Genomic DNA, 16,786 nt, shown 5'->3' with positions numbered 1-16,786 from the left:
GATAACTTGGTAATGCACGTGCATTATCGTTTTGCACGCACGAGATAATCGAATATTCTTTTTTTCTCTCTTTTCTTTTACCGCGATTACGGACTATAATAATGGTTGGTTAGTTGTAACGAAAACAAATAATAAAAAAAAAAGAAAAAAAAAAAAAGAAAAGATTATAACAGAAAAAAGAGTAAAAAAAAAAAAAAAAAAAAGTAGAGGTAAAAAAAAATAATGTTAATTCGTGCTCGACGATGACTAATATATATGAAAATAAAATTGTCGTACGTAAAATAAAACGTTAACGTTAATTTGTAACTACTTTAACCAAAGGAAATAAATTTTCACGATATAAATACACTTGTTGCGAACGATTGAGAAGAGCCCGCTAGCTAACCTACTGAACTAAACGAATTAAGAAACCATCGATGTTAAGTGGAACCCACGCTCTGGGACTTGGACGAAACGTTAAAGACGATTGAAATTGGAGCTCACGAAAGGAGGGACGAACGAAAGAACGAACTAAATAACGAATGGAACAAATGGACAAACGGACTGATAAAATTAATCTCACTCTTTCTCTCTCTCTCTCTCTCTTTCTTTAAGTTTTTAGTATGTGTTAATTTTTCCTTAATCGAATATCATTTAAACATGTATACACATTTCTGTACACATGACTGCATATGCATGTATATATAATGTGTTGTGTATACACGTATATGGTATATCAATGATTGATATTATTAATACAAGATAGATAAACAAACTATATGTAAAATCCATAAATATATATTATATATATATGTGTAATAAATAGGTAAATAATACGTATGCAGTTATCCGAACGATTACATTTAGTATTTGCGACGAATTTGCGAGGTTAAATGACAAAGCGAGTCATCAAGATTAAACTCGACGTTAATACGTATGCGATAGGATCTACGATATTTGTAATTAACAGAGACGATATATATACACATATATACAAATACAAATACATATAGAAATATAGATATAGATGTGTAGAATCGCAAGGAATAACAGGAGGGAAATTACGTGTTTCCAACTAGCGGTGTATATGCATTTCTCATTGTCGCGCGTGACCATAATCATATTCATCGTTCGATGCGTCGCCATTCTCGATCGATTTTTTTCACTTCGATCTTTTTCATTTCGATTGTTAGCCTCCTTTTCAACGACAAAAAAAAAACGCTAATTAGCTTGCCAAAATGTGTGTATGAATAAAATGAACAAAAAAATAAAAAAGGGTAGAAAAAACCGGTTCGAAGGTAAATGGTTGAGTAACGATCGATGTAAATCAACGATGAATGCACGAAGAAGAAAAAGAAGAAGCAGAAGATGATGATTTTTGAATAAAAGTCAAAACATACAAATTACAAAATAATAAAAACAGACATTACCAATTGGAATTTCGATTTTCCTTGTATGTTTCTTCAATTTTATTGTATCTCATCCAACTTATTCATTTCTTCGAGGAAAATCCTACGATTTATTATATTCGAATTAATTTCGTTATATCCACCTTGGCACAATGCGGTAAAAAATGATCAAATAAAATAAAATAAAATAAAAATAAAAATAAAAATAACAAAATAAGACAAGAAAACACACACACTCATCGAGAATACCGTCTCTTATTCTCTCTCATTCTCTCCCTCTCTTTTTCTCTCTCCACCTTCTCTCTCTCTCTCTCTTTCTTTCTCACCATGCACACACACATTCACACATATGCACACAAGGAAACAATCGAGGAGGAACACACTTGTCGATGCGAAGAGCAGGCTGCACTACCTTCGAAATGATGATACTCCTACTTATTCCTTTTCTCTTCTTATTTACCTCGCGCGTGCACCACAATAATAATATATAATAAATATATATAACACACACGGTGTTATCGAACGCGCTAATAATAATAATAATAATCGAAAGAGTGCGACAGAAAGAGAGAGAGGGAGAGAGAGAGAAAGAAAGAAAAAAAGATAGATAGATAAACAACAAGGTTGTATGCGTTTTGTATGCGTTTTGTATGCAACCGGCGCGTTCGTCGTCGTGTAATAATAATAATAAAAACTTATTATGTACGTAAGAAATAACAACACACCATTGGAACGCGCGCGCACACAGACGAACGAGCGAACGAATTATAATAGATAAATTGACATGTACCAGGTACAACGAAGAGTACCTTACGGCGTCCGACGCTTGACTACGAGCCGGGTAGCCAAGTGGATGACGGGGGGAACGTGTGAACGCCGTTCGTCGTCGCCGTCGCTGCCGCTTGGTGGCGTGCACTAACACGAACAGAGATACAACCAAGAGGAACCACCAATGAGAGCTCACGGTCGGCTCGCTCTCGTCGTCGACGTATATACAACCGGGAGAAAGAGAAAGAGAATGAGAATGTCAAAGAGAAAGAGAGAGAGAAAGAGAGTGAGAGAGAGAGTGAGAGAGAAGGAAACAGAGAAAGAGAAACAACGATGGCTCTCTCGCGTGCTCGCTTCTTCTCCTCCTCCTCCCAACCCCCCCCGACACTACCACTACCATCAATGCAGCCATCCACCGACTAACCGAACGTCCTCCTCAACCCCTTCACCCTTCCCACCATCCAACCAACCAACCAACCACCCCCCCGACTCACCACTCACCCCCGCCCGCGCGGCACTCCTCTCTTCTTACTCGTTTCTCGCTTCGCCTTGAGTCAAGGGCGTCGACCGATGGGGGCGACTCACCGTCGTCGTCGTCGTCGTCGTCGTCGTCGTCGTAGTCGTCGGTCTTTCTCTCTTTCCTACGATTTCGTAACGCTCTTTACTGGACGACGCTTTATGCGTGCCCTATACATAGATACATAGATAGATTTACGTATATGTTAAATGCCTTTACGTTGGGACAATTAGCCACAAATTCGATTAACTTTTCGCTCGAGTAATGTTGTTACATCCCCACCCCCTCCCTACACCTTCCAGGATAACTTTCTTATTTTCTTTTATCGATGCTTTTCGAGAATAAAATATATACATTATATTATATTTTATTACTTGTATATGTACAATTTTAATTGAATAATCTTTCATCTAAATTATTATCATCCCTAATATTTATCTCCCTAAGGAATGAACTATAATGTTCGTTGTAACAATTTAAAAAAAAAGAGATGAAAAGTCACATGGTGCTTGAGAAGCATATTAACAAATCCCTTATAGTCTTTCCTCAAAAACACACGTCATGTAAGCGTGGAATATAATACGAACGTTAGAAAATCTTTATCGACACCTCTGCTCTCTCTCACCCTCTCTATTTCTCTTTCTCTCTCTCTCTCTCTCTCTCTCTCTCAGGTTCGTCCCATCTCGCGCACTCGACACTAGTATCCACCCAGCTTCCGTCTCCTTTCCATCCACCAGGCGGATGAATTCACCGCGTTGTCGCGTCTCCCTCGCGCTCGCGTGTTTCTTAATCTTCCACCTCTCCTCTCATTTCCCCTCTCACTCACTCTCTCACTCTCTCATTCTCTTTTTTTCTCACTCACTCATTCTATCACCCTTTTTCCATCTCTCACTCACTCACTCACTCACTCACTCTCTTTCTCTCTCTCTCTTTTCCACAGCATCGTTCTTTCACTTACACTTACCCCAACGCTTCCTCCCTTTTCTTCTCTTTGTCTACCGCGTTCCAGCATTTCTCTTTCTCTCTCTTTCTCTCATACACACACACACATACACATATATGCAGTGAACTACGTGGACGCTTCCCCGCATAACATACACCCATACAAACATAGTTACGTGGATGCTTCACCATCTCTCAAATGTATACATACACAATAGTACGTTTGTCTCTCTCCAACCATTGTAATAACGAATGACAAGCTCTATCTCTCTTCCTCTCACTGGAAACTGGAAGAGAGAGAGAGATATATAGAGATAGATAGGGGGAGAGAGACAAACAGACAGACGGAGAGAGAAAGAGAGAGAGAGAGAATGGTCGAACCGTGTGCCGAATGTTACTAGGTATCGTGTTGTGTGAGATTCAGAGAAAGAGAACGGTCCGACAAGGAAAGACAGAGATAGAAACAGAAAGAGTGAGAGAGAGAGAGATGGATGAAGGATAGAGGGTGGTAAAGAAGGAGGAGATGAGTCAAAGAGCTGGAGCCGGACAACGCAAGTCAAGCGGTAACGTGTAAGGAGAGACCTCGATGTGAGTGTAACCACTGTTGAACGTGTGAGTAAAGTGAGAAAGTGTGTGCGGACGTGCGTGTCTCATCATATTACACGTTGCTCTTTCTCCCTCTCACACTTTCTCTCTTTATCTCTCTCTCTCTCTCTTTCCCTTTCTCTTTCTCTGTCTTTATCTATCCACCTATTTATCTCCTCTTTCTCTACGTGCTTGTATTCGTCGAGGGCGCGAGGAGATGAATTCCTCATTCGGTTAAATGCTTGCCTCGGAAGGGGATGTTCTAAATCAGCTTGTTCTACCTGCACCTCACTCTCTCTCTTTCTTTATACATCTGTCTCTCTCTTTTTGACCTTTTCGAAATTCCAATAGCCTCGTTCGTTTCTACTTTGCTAAACTTCTTCTCCTACTCTCTAGTCGAAGTATAGATAACTTTTGAACTGTATATTGAAACGTATAGGACATAGAACGAATGCAGGACAATCGAAACGGAAATCGACTTGGATCTTATCGAAACATGACCTTCGATATACGTAAGTGGTATGTACTCTTACTTATTGTTGGATGTATGCGTATTTGTGTATGTGTGTGTGTATTATTTTGTAAAAAGAAGAAGAAGGAGAAGAAGAGGAAAATGAAATAATAAATGCATTTTCTAAAAGTGTTGTTAATAAATAGTCTACCAACACGAAGATAATGGCACGTGTCTCTCTTCTTGGCTAGCACAGTTTCTTTCTCTATTTTCAAGTGCCAATAATCCAACCCCCTCCCGCCCCCATTTCCTCGTATTTTCGTTTCTTTTTTTTCTTTTTTCCATTTCTATTTCGAGAAGACGTGCTTCGATATATTACCGAAATCAAATCGTTTTCTGTGTACGCGTATATTTTGCAGGATTCTCGAAACGCAAATAAACTACTATGACACCTTTTTAACGACACGCGGTTTGGCCAAGTTCCGAAAACGTGGAGAAAAGTTATCAAAACAAGTTTTTTTGGAGGACTTTTATGTTTAGTGAACCACGTAGGATCTTTTCTAACCATTTGTAATGAATAAATGTTTATGCACACCTGTAAATTATCAGTTGAAACGTGAGACGTCTAACGCATCATCGTATGCACACCACAGAAATTGGTGAAAATTTTTTATTACTTTTCTATTCGATGAGAAAGATAGGAAACATGTTAAAACGCCATACATGTTCGATTGTAATTCTCCGAGTATATTATTAGGTTGTCCCATTGAATTCGCATAAAAAAAAGAAGAAAGGAACTTATGGGACAGCCTAATAAATTCATTTACATAGTTGTTTACTTTATATTGTTAGTAGCCTCTTGTGCTATTAAACCTCGATTTAGGGAAGTTCACTTTCATTTAGGAAACGTCTACTTTCCTTCCCCCAAATATAACTCATTTCCCATTCTCGAGTACCTACCACGGATTATATATACTTCGGTTTTAAGAACTTTCTGAAAACTTCTTCTTCTTCTTGTTCTTCTTCTTGTTCTTCTTCTCTTCTCGTGCTCTTTCATTCCCGTTTATTATCCGTTTAAAGCTGATTTTATAAAAGATTTACGTTTAACAAATTATAAGTTTGCTTTAGAAATATTAATGCCGATAATAAAATACATTTAACCGGTTTGTACTTGATGTATTTAATTTTTTTAAACATTTGTTGGAATTTAAAAGAATTGCAAATTCTGAATATATGACCAATAAACGTGGGAAATTTGAAAAATACGTATTGTGTAACAATTGTCAAACTATATCTCTTTGGAATAAATAATTGGCAAAATTTGACGAATAACAAGTTCGGTGTGTTGGACGTATAATTCGTATAAGAAAACTCGAATGGTCACGTTATGCTTGCGTGTTGGTAATCGAAACCTTCATTTTCGCAATACCTGTCGCTAAGTTTTATTCATATCGCCGCATTGTTAACCGATCTAACACGACGTATTCCGCTCAATAATGGCCTTTTCCCGGAAACATTATTCGGCTTTTTGTTCTGTTAATTACAAAATCGATAATTTCGAATGCATACTATTAATCGTAATAGAGAGATCACCGCGTCGAATATAAGCAGAGATAGATGGGGGATTGAATACAGATTAATACCATCATTTTTAATCTTTAATTGTAATAAACAAAAAAATAAACAGAAAAAGAGAGAGAGAGGGAGAGATTTGTCCAAATAATAGAAAAAAATTGACTCACGTGCCAGTATAATTATATATTCAAAAACAATCAAATAAATTATATTTTTATCAGAATACATTTTCACCATCAATCAATTCCAATTGAATAAAATATTTTTATTACAAATAATAATAATAATAACGAATATTATAATTATCCATTACTTAGTTTGCTGTATCAAAAATTCGTTTAATATTAAAATACTCATAAGAAAAAAAAAAAATAAATCACAAATAAAAAAATTAAAAAAAGCTAAACAACGAATAAAATATTTATCCAATTAATATAGTACATGTTATTAAAAAATATATATATATATGAATATAACAGCACGTGTTGAAACATTAAAATAATTCTAACAAAAATAAGATGATAAAATAGAAATCTTCGTAATATCACTTTTAACGCGAGTAAAGAAAAAATGGTAATGGGGATAAAAAGAAAGAGAAAATGACGAGATAGTTAAGGAATGAGATCTGGAAGTCGTTGAAAAGCAAAATAAGACAGGGAGGCAAGTTCATGACGGCAGACATGTTGGAACAGGTTGCGGAGGTAAGTAAACGAGGGGTTGAAAAAGTTTGTAGGCGGATTAGCGCGGTCGATAGGTGTTGCAAGTCTGAGTTATCGTATAAAACTAGTTTCTGAAGTACGTGCGGTAAAAGAAGGGACGCCACCCTTCTTCCTCTTTATATACACACACATATATATATATATATATACACATCTGTATACAGATACACACTTATACGCTTCGAAGGATTTCGTGTTGCTTCGGATCGTCCTCGTTTCGTTGAAAAGATGAAGTAGGAAGAAACGAAATAAACAAAAGAAACGAGAAAGGAGGAAATAAAAAAAGAAAACAAAAAACAATTGAGAAAGGGTTGAGCAGGTATTAGATTATAAAAACGTGGAAAGGAAGGAAGAGAAAATAGTATGGGGAGGGGAAGGGAGAGGGATGGAAATTACAAGGATACGGGTAACCGTGATCTAACATTGAACTTAATGATAGCTTTCAAAGTGCATGATGCATGCACCATCTCATTCGACAATTTGTATTCGAGCATACGTGTTGTGTCAGAGTTTATCTAAAGAATAGAATTATATTACAATTTTTAATTTGTTTTGTTAACGCAGTATTAGATATGTCTACTTATGTATGCATTATTCTATGACGATTTTGATTGCGAAACAAAGTGAAATTAATTTATTGGTGTAATCAATAGATGGGACAAGGCGATAAAAATACTTTTAATAAATTATTAATTGTTTTCAATAAAAAAAAAAATAAAGTAACACGGGGGTACTCATTTATTTTATTTATGTATAAATATTTAACTTTGTATGATAATTAGAATGGAAATTTTGAAACTAGGAAACAAATAAGTGTTTTAATGCAACAGATGTTAGAAAAAGTAACGATATATAAATTTTGTATTTAAATGAAAAATTCTAAGACGAAGTTTGAGAAAAAAAAGAAAGGTTCGCGAAAACGAGCGAAACGTTTTACGCGATAAACGAACGAACAGAGCTAATCTATGCGAACGTGAGTGCGATGCGAATGTCCTCATTGACTTATTGTCATTCGACTGTCAGTGTCAGAGTTGCAATTGGCGAGAATATGGTTGTCGGACGCATGCAACGACCGAGCACGACAAAAGCAAATGCCCCCTTTCCTATGTCTCCCTCTCATACTCTCTCTAATTCTCTCTCTCACTCTCTCACACTCTCTCACACTCTCTCTCACTCTCTCTTTCTCTTTCTCTTTGACTATATATCTCACTCTATCTCTGTCTATCTTTCTTCGTCTCTCCGGTTTCCTAGTCGTCTCTCCCCCATTGTGTTTCAACCTCTCGTTCTATCTCCTGGGCCCTTACCACAAGCCACAGCCCACTATACTTTTGCACGAACACAAGCTCGTTCATTATCAACATGCAACGCGGTATAACCATATTTACATAGCTTGCCTGTCCACCCACACACACATATACATATATATACATTAACACATAACCATACATTTATATATATATATATATATATATTCTTCTGTATATACTCTGATACACACATACACATATACGTATGTATAATACACAAGCAAGAAGGAGGAGTCTACCGCGCAACGAGATTGCAAAGAAACGATTTGTGCAGAAACGAAATGGCATTTGTCGGTGTGCGCAAGCCGCCCGGGAAAGGAGAGGAGAATGAACGAACGAAAGGAGATCACAGAGATGGAGAGAACCAAGGGGAGAACGAGAAAGATAGGCAAAGTTGGATAAGAGGGAGGAAGGGTGGGAGGGATATATTGTGCGAAAGGAACGAGGATAGAAAGAGCCATAAATGCAATTGGAAACCTTTAGCGGAAATATCATTGGAACATCCGTTTCTACTTTTCGCACTAACACGCGCGCTACCGAATAATATATATATTATAATTGAATATTATTTAAGTATTAAACCTTATCGAATGCTTACGAAGAATGTTTTTACTTTATCTTTTTATATATATATATATATATAATAAAAATTAGTTTTTCATTTGCGTGTACTTACGTAATACAAGTAGTAAAACAAACGTCTTTATATTCTTAGGTATACCTATACTACCTGCTAATGTAGAATAACACGTATGTACATATATTCCGGAGTTTATCTGTCGAACAAGTTGAAGAAAATTCATTCCCCACATGCGAAACTATCTAATGCGTTGTTCCTTCGTTCGTTATGTTCGTTCTTCTTATGGGAATACTTTTAATTGGCGAGATAAAAAAGTAAGTTGGAGATTTTGTCGAGGATGATAATTATATTTTGAAAATAATTCTATTATATTATTGTAATTGAAATTATGTTGAGAAGTATTTCTTATCGAGAACATTCATTTAAAGGGGGAGATCATAACACGTTGATATACGATTAAATTATGCGAACGATTTACTTATATAGCTTGATCAGCGTTAATTTATTAGCTCGCATTAATACGATAAATTGATGAATTTCCTAATTTATTTTGTCTATATATGTGTAAGACGAAAGAAATCGTTTCTTTAAGAGAAAACTCCATGGGTCTGTTTGTTTAGGCAACAACACTTGAAAAAAGATTCTGTCGTCTAATGTTTCATCGCATCCAAAACCCATCTCGAATATTCTTGATAGAAAGTAAAAGAATAGTCTAGATATTATGTTCGGAAATGGTCGGGAAGTTTCGAGAACGACTAAAATAAAATATAAAAGAAAAACGATCCGTAGTATAGCAATTCAGTTCAGTTCAGTTCGGGTCAGTTCAGGTCAATTCTAGCAAATAAATTGCAAGTTAATAGATTTGTAGCAATATATATCTGTGTAATCTAAATAAAACCTTCACTTTCATTTATTCCTTGCTATTGCTTTTTACCATATTCCTCTACACATACATAATATGTATAATATCTTTTGTAAAGTTTAATTTAAGATATTTTTTAAAAATTTCAAAATATATTTCAATACATTTTAAATGAATATAATTCTTATAGTTACAATCACAGATGCATACGTGCATCGTTAATCGTGAATGTGGTGTGAGTTTATTTTTGAACAATATTTAAAAAAATAATTGTCTCATCGACTGTGTAAATAAAATAAACAAAATTATTAATTTTCTCAATGTTTTTTTTTCAAATTAAAAATTACATACCATTTCATAATAATCAGTCCACAATTATATATGACAAGGAAAAAAAAACTAAGATCTATTATGATTTATTATGACAAATAAATGCGAATGTGGAATTTGAAACGTTTAGATCTTGCTGGAATTGTAAGCAATCTACACTCTTTCTTATCGCGTGACGAATAATGAGCTTCGGAACGGACAGAAGTTAAATTCTGTCCTTACAATTTCGTTTAGTTATTACAAGGAATAAGGAATTACGGTTTGGAAGCTTTGTCAAGAAAATCGATATCGTGCCGAGACTAAAAAAGAATTTGAGAACCGTGCATGTCGTTTCTACCCCTCGTATATTAAAAATATAATATAAACATTGGCTTTGTTCGAGAGAAAAAACAAAATTTCGTCAATCAACGTTTACACCGATACCCCAACCTTACATCTTATATTTTCTTTATCATTGCAGAATCGTTGCATTGAGCTAGACTAATAAAAAAAATATATAAAATAAAGAAGAGATCATCGGATATTTCAAATATTTTCTATATCCTTTCAATAGATATTTGCTTTTACTATCGATTATTTCAAATAATTTCAAATGTATTGAAGTTAGGTTAATAATAATATTGAATATTTGATATCCAAATAACAATTTGAACTGTAAATTTCAATCTAAAATTTTGACATTATTTATTAACCAAACAAATATGTGTATATGAACAAACATATAAATATTGTTTGTTTGTATGCATATAAATTGTACATATATGTATGTATAGGAAAACAGATCGGCAATAAATCGGTGACCCGATATAAAGAGGAACAGAAAGTAGGTTAATGCAGCTTCGATCGCTTTTTAATGTCACGAGCAAGGAAATGTCGATTCGTTCAATACAACATTTAACTTTTGTCGAACGATTTTACTTGAGAAACAAAGAAAGATATACGTTAAATGGATTACGATTAAGATACTAACCTATATTTTCTTTGAGATCGAATTTAAAAACGGAAAATATTCTAGTTTTGTTATCGATGATATAATGTACTCTTGTAGCTATTATTTTTCGCGAATCAGAATCTTTTTTTAAATTAATAAAATAAATATACACGATCCATACATACGTACATTTATGCGTGAATTTAATGAGCGTACTATTTCGTAAATTCGTGAATATCTAAATTTTGTACAGCACGTTATGAAATAAATTAATAATGTTTGATGCTAGAAAATAATGTGTTATAATGTATAAATTAATAAAAAACGATGAGAGAGAAAAAGAGAACACATTTGGATATATTAACGATAATAATTAACAATTAATAATCATAAATAATTAATTATAAAATCATTGAATTATTAAAACGAATAATATTCTTACGTGGCACACATCGAATCCGAGTTGTTTACAATAAGACGATCGAACTGTAACTGTCTCGTGTGTTTACAGGTGTACCAGAGACAAAAGTAATCATAGATTAATTCGATCATTTTAACCATTGTGAAAAAGTTGTTAATCATAAACGAAATGTGTTTTCTTTTTTATATTTTTTCTATATAAGGAAGAACGTTTCTCACCTTTGTTTTTTTTTTCAGGATTTGTTTAAGAATCTTATCAGAATTGCATCAAAGTTTTTTTCCCATCTTCCCCCCTTGCTCTAAACATGTATATATATATATATATATTTTTTTTTTGCATTCATGTATTTGATTTGATTTATTACTTTTTTTTTAGATTATCCGAGTGCTCAAAAGTAAGTTAAGTGAAACCTTAAAAAGCGACTTATTACGGGCGGTAGGAAAGATAAACTAGAACGAACTACTATTACCGACGGTAGTCAATTAGTTGATTCGCTTGAATGCATATCGACTATGCATGCGCATGTTAATGAATAAGTGAGAATGGATTAGTCGCTTTCGAATATAGACGACTCAATTAATATTTCTCTGTCTTATCAAGTAAAAGAGAAATATTCATTAAGTACCTAACACATATATTCCATTTAAATAGAGGAGGAGGCACACGTATGTTGCATATATGTATATTGTTTTACATAAAAAAAGAAAAGAAGAGAAAAAAGAGAGAAACCTATATCGAGTCTCTTAAAACAGTATCAAGAATTAACAGGACGTACCAGTCCAAACCATAATCCTAAATAGGATTCGATGGGATAGAAAGATTAATTGATTAATAACATTCGATGTAGACTCGATCAAGTGTAAATTTCCTCTCCGAAATTCTCCGACTAAAGTCAAATAATTCTATTTAGAAATGATAAACCTTACAGGGAGGAATAATATATATGTATTAAAACTAACGATAAATTTATCAACGATTCGTCTAAATTTTAATCGTCACATTATTTCCATTAATCGTATCATTGTCATTAATTTATTAATTGTTTTAACAATAAAAAATTATATTTTCTTTAAAAAATAATAATTATGAGAAAATTAAATAAAACACCAAAAAAGAAAGCAATAACATTAAATATTAAATGTTCGTTCAGAATCTGTTTATGGTATATTGAAATATAAAAACTTGAAAAGGTATATATATATACATATATATCAAAGTATATTCGTTATCTTATTTGAAGTAAAAGGGTAGGAAGTAAAGTTAGGATATCACTTCTCCTTCTCCCACTCAACTATTCCACCCCAGTCCTCCCTCTTTGCATATTTCCTTTCTCACTATCGAGAATGACGGCAGTAGTTCCTTCTCGTTTAACTATGACTTTGCGAAGAGACCTCCTTTTATTCCTGCAACCCGAATTTCGTGTCGCATCTTTTCGTGCATTGTGGCCTTCTATCCTCGTCTCTCCCCCCTACCACTTTACCAATTCTTCCTAACACACAGTAGACACACACTAACGTTCTTACATACACAGTTATATATTTATATTCTTATCCACACGCTTTCATACTTACTATACACGTTTACGTTCTTACACACAAAGTTATATACTTGCATATTTCATATACACTGACGTTCTTACATAAACAGCTATACACTTGCATTCTAACATATACAGTTACACGCATTTGAATTCTTACATACAAAATTATACATTTATATACTCATAAACATACTAACATATTTACATACATATTGAACAAACACACTCTAACCATTCTTATACACCCAGTTACAAACTTGCATACTTGCATATTCGTAATACACAATTGCATATTGCATACACACTAGCATACAAACTTCCAAAAGTTATACACTCGTAAAAATACAGGTATATAATACATATATATATATATTATTTCAGTATATACATTATATTCGCGTATGTATGTATGTGTATTCGTCCATGTCCACAAATACTTTTCCATCTATCAGCCATCTCGTTCTACCTCTGACCCACCTACCACCCACGCACTCTTTTCTGTACCCATTTTTATGCCGAGCGACCGTCCTCTCATTGTGCCAGCCGGCAGAATGTGCCACGAGAAAAAAGAAATGTTAAAAAAAAAAAGAAAAAAGAAAAAGAAAAGGAAGGAGGAAGAAAAAGGAGGTAGGGCGGCGAGGAGAAGGGGAGGAAAAAAATGGGAGGATAAAAAAAACAACAACAACGGCAAAGAAGGAAAGGGAAAGAGGAGAAAAGGAAAATAAAGAAGAAGAAAAAAAAATCATCCACCCACCAACCTCTCATATACACAACACACGCACACCCGCGTGCGCGTGCATACGTGCAATGTGCATACATCTATATGCAGTCGCATACATTTATAGACGAATACGTGGAGAGAAAAAAAATAAAAATAAAAAAAATGTAAAAAAGAAAAAACAAGAAATCTGAATGCACCGCCTTCTCACTCGGTTCCCTTCCATTTCGATAATTGAAGATTCGTGACTTCGCGAAGGTAATGCTCGCAAACCTGTCTCTCTCTCTCTCTCTCTCTCTCTCTCTCTCTTTCTTTCTTTCCTTCATTTTTTCTCTTTCTCTTTATTTCTTCATTTTATTATTCTTTTTTTCGTTTAATTTCTCTTTTCTTTTTCTCTTTCGACAAATCGTCGTTTCGTTTAATTGCGCGATAGATGATCGATCGTTTCAGATATAATTCGATATAATTCAAAGATTTTACGACACCCAAATCGTTCTAATTTCTAAAACTACATTCTCTATACGTTCCTGCATTCTAATCAAACGTACATATGTGTGTGTGTGTGTGTGTGTGTGTAAAGTTAGTTGCACTGCGGAATAATGACAATATTTGCAAATTCTTGTGATATAAAATAGAAACAATGTTTTTTGATATCTAACACGTTTACACTGTCATGAATTCTGTTTCTTTTTTTGCTGATGATCTTTATCATAAATATAAAGTAAAAAACTTGTATTGGATAATACAATTAATAATATAATTAATTATTATTATTATTGTTATTAATTATTAATTATTTTCGTAATAATTTGAATGATTAAAATTATGAATAAATAAAAATGTTATCGTAATATTATAATATAATATTTATTCAGGATATGCATTTACAACGTTCGCATATATAATTAATATTAATTTGAATATTAATAATTCATTCGGCCGGTCTTTGCTGTTATCAAAGTAAACATAATACTTAATTAAAATGAAATTTTCTGATGAAATGTATTCGAAAAAAAATAGAAAAACAAAGCGATAGCAAAAAGTAAAAATTTGTCGCAGTCTTTTTACTACGTATAGTTACTTTTGTTCTTGTTATTTATGTGTCAAATGTTTTGTAGTTTTCCTACCGAAAATATAGCATTTTTAGGTAACGAGCAACCGAATGGTATTGTGGTTCATCATGAAGGAAAGATTAAAAAGAAAAAAAGAAAAAATTGGAAGGATAAAAATATAGAAGAGAGAAATGAGGAAATGTAGAAAAGATAAATAAAGTGCGGAATTGTCGCGCACTGTGTTCTAGGAATAAACATAAATAATTAATAATTCTTCAAATAACACAGGGTACTTATCTGAGAACGCGGTTTTAAACACGGTAGAAAAATTCACCTAACTTGGTTTGATGCATCAACATTTTACTAAATGTTGCACTACAATACAAAAGAGATCTTTAACGTAATGCAATAATGTACGAGTATAAATCCTGATATAATAATCAAAGATAGATTTGTTCTTAAACTCCTTAACATGTGTGATATACAATTATTATGCTATAGAGAAAAAAAATCTTTAACAATTCGTATAAGAATTTTTCAAAGTATTTTTCAAAAAACTCGCGACTCGTAGAATAATTTGAGTACAATTAACTAATTTTTAATTACCTGTTTAGCAATATACTACATGCATGGTACGTCTGTGAGTTTACTATAATGAAAGAGAAGAATCTTCCTAATCTTTTTCTTTAATAAAATTTTTATTGTATTATATGAAATATTACGAATCTTTAAGTTAATATGATTTGCAACTTGGCCCTAAGGGATATTTCTTAAAGATTCTAAACTGATCCTAAACGATTTAATTTCAAGATTAAAAACACAAGTAAAGTTACATCGCATCATTTTCGTGACTAACGAAATAAATCGATGAAAAATAGGAGCCTTGGGTAAAGTCGAATCTCGGAAACTCTTGTTTCTCTCTAACTCTCTCTCTCTCTCTCTCTCTCTCTCTCTCTCTCTCTCTCTTTCTCTCTCTATCTTTTTCTCTTTGTTTCTCTTATTCTTTCTCTTTGTCCCTTCGCGTCGTCTACACAAGGGTGGAGAAGCAACTCGAACAAGCTTGACGTAAAAGCTCGTATCCGCGAAGGAGTGCGTCACTTCCGAGGCGTTAAAGCCGAGGGTGGAGTACCGACTTGACGAGTATCTCCTCCCACCCCCTCCCACCCTCGCCACCACCCATTCTCCGCCCTCACTCCCTTTTGCCTTCAGCATTCTACCTTCTACCGTGCTTCTTTTTATTTTTTCTTCCTTTTTTCTCTCTTTCTCTTTCTCTTTTTCTCTTTTCCTGTATCTCATATTCATCATATACTTTTCGTCTCTTACGATACTTATACATATGTGGGTAAATATAAAAGAGATATAATAAAATAAAAGATAAAGAGAAAGAGAAAGAGGGAAAGAGAGATAGATAATGATATATCATCGGTAATATAGTAAATTGTATTAATTGTTTCTTCCTTTTTGTTTTTTTTTTTTTTTTAATAAATCGTAAGAAATTGTTAATAATATGGTGGCTTGTATGATATTAAAAATTCTATAAGGAAATGTGATTAGATAATGCATGGATTATTTCTATGATAAATGTATACAATTAGTGTGATATTAAGTATATATAAATTAGGTGCCTCTCAGTTACTAACCTGACTACTAGTGGACGATAGTAGGTATTTAACGCGATGACGTTATCATTGACACTATCAAAGAATGCAATTATGACGGTAACATACTATCAAAGAATGCAGTTATGACGGTACAATACTATCAAAGAATACAGTATTCTTGATAGTATACGGTATATATATAGTACAGTAGTATTTTATAATAAAATTTTAAATAATTATATTTAATTGTTAGCGTATAAACATGTGTGTGCCTTCAGAAATGCGTATATAAATTAATTTTAAAAAGCAACAATATATTAAATCAATCAAGATGAGTTGATGTTACATCCAACGATGATTACCTGTAACAAGAAGAAAACTATATTAATCATACAGTCAATAAATAAACACAGGCCTAAAATACAAGTCGCCAAATTAGCAGATGCACTATTAGATATAATTTCCTATTTATTTTTATCAAATCTCTATTTCAGGTTGC

General features: G+C 33.5%; 1 protein-coding gene across 18 annotated transcripts in view; it reads right to left on the bottom strand.

Moving 5' to 3' along the window:
* LOC106790837 (protein groucho) overlaps positions 1-2,318 on the bottom strand; it is an 83,098-nt gene extending 80,780 nt beyond the window's left edge. For 7 of the 18 annotated variants that reach the window (XM_014756025.1, XM_014756040.1, XM_014756042.1 and 4 more), the window contains exon 1: positions 1,801-1,896. The gene's annotated coding sequence lies outside the window, so the exon portion shown is untranslated. Of the gene's footprint in view, positions 1-1,771; positions 1,897-2,113 lie in introns of those variants that run through there. The other 11 variants (XM_014756029.1, XM_014756028.1, XM_014756032.1 and 8 more) reach the window with 6 other exon arrangements.
* Positions 2,319-16,786: the final 14,468 nt, after the last annotated feature.

The sequence above is a fragment of the Polistes canadensis genome, unplaced genomic scaffold (genome assembly GCF_001313835.1).
Source record: "Polistes canadensis isolate GaletaPanama2010 unplaced genomic scaffold, ASM131383v1 scaffold_265, whole genome shotgun sequence".
NCBI lineage: Eukaryota > Metazoa > Arthropoda > Insecta > Hymenoptera > Vespidae > Polistes > Polistes canadensis.
The sequence above is the reverse complement of the archived record's forward strand: the minus strand, read 5'-3'. Positions and strand labels throughout refer to the sequence as shown.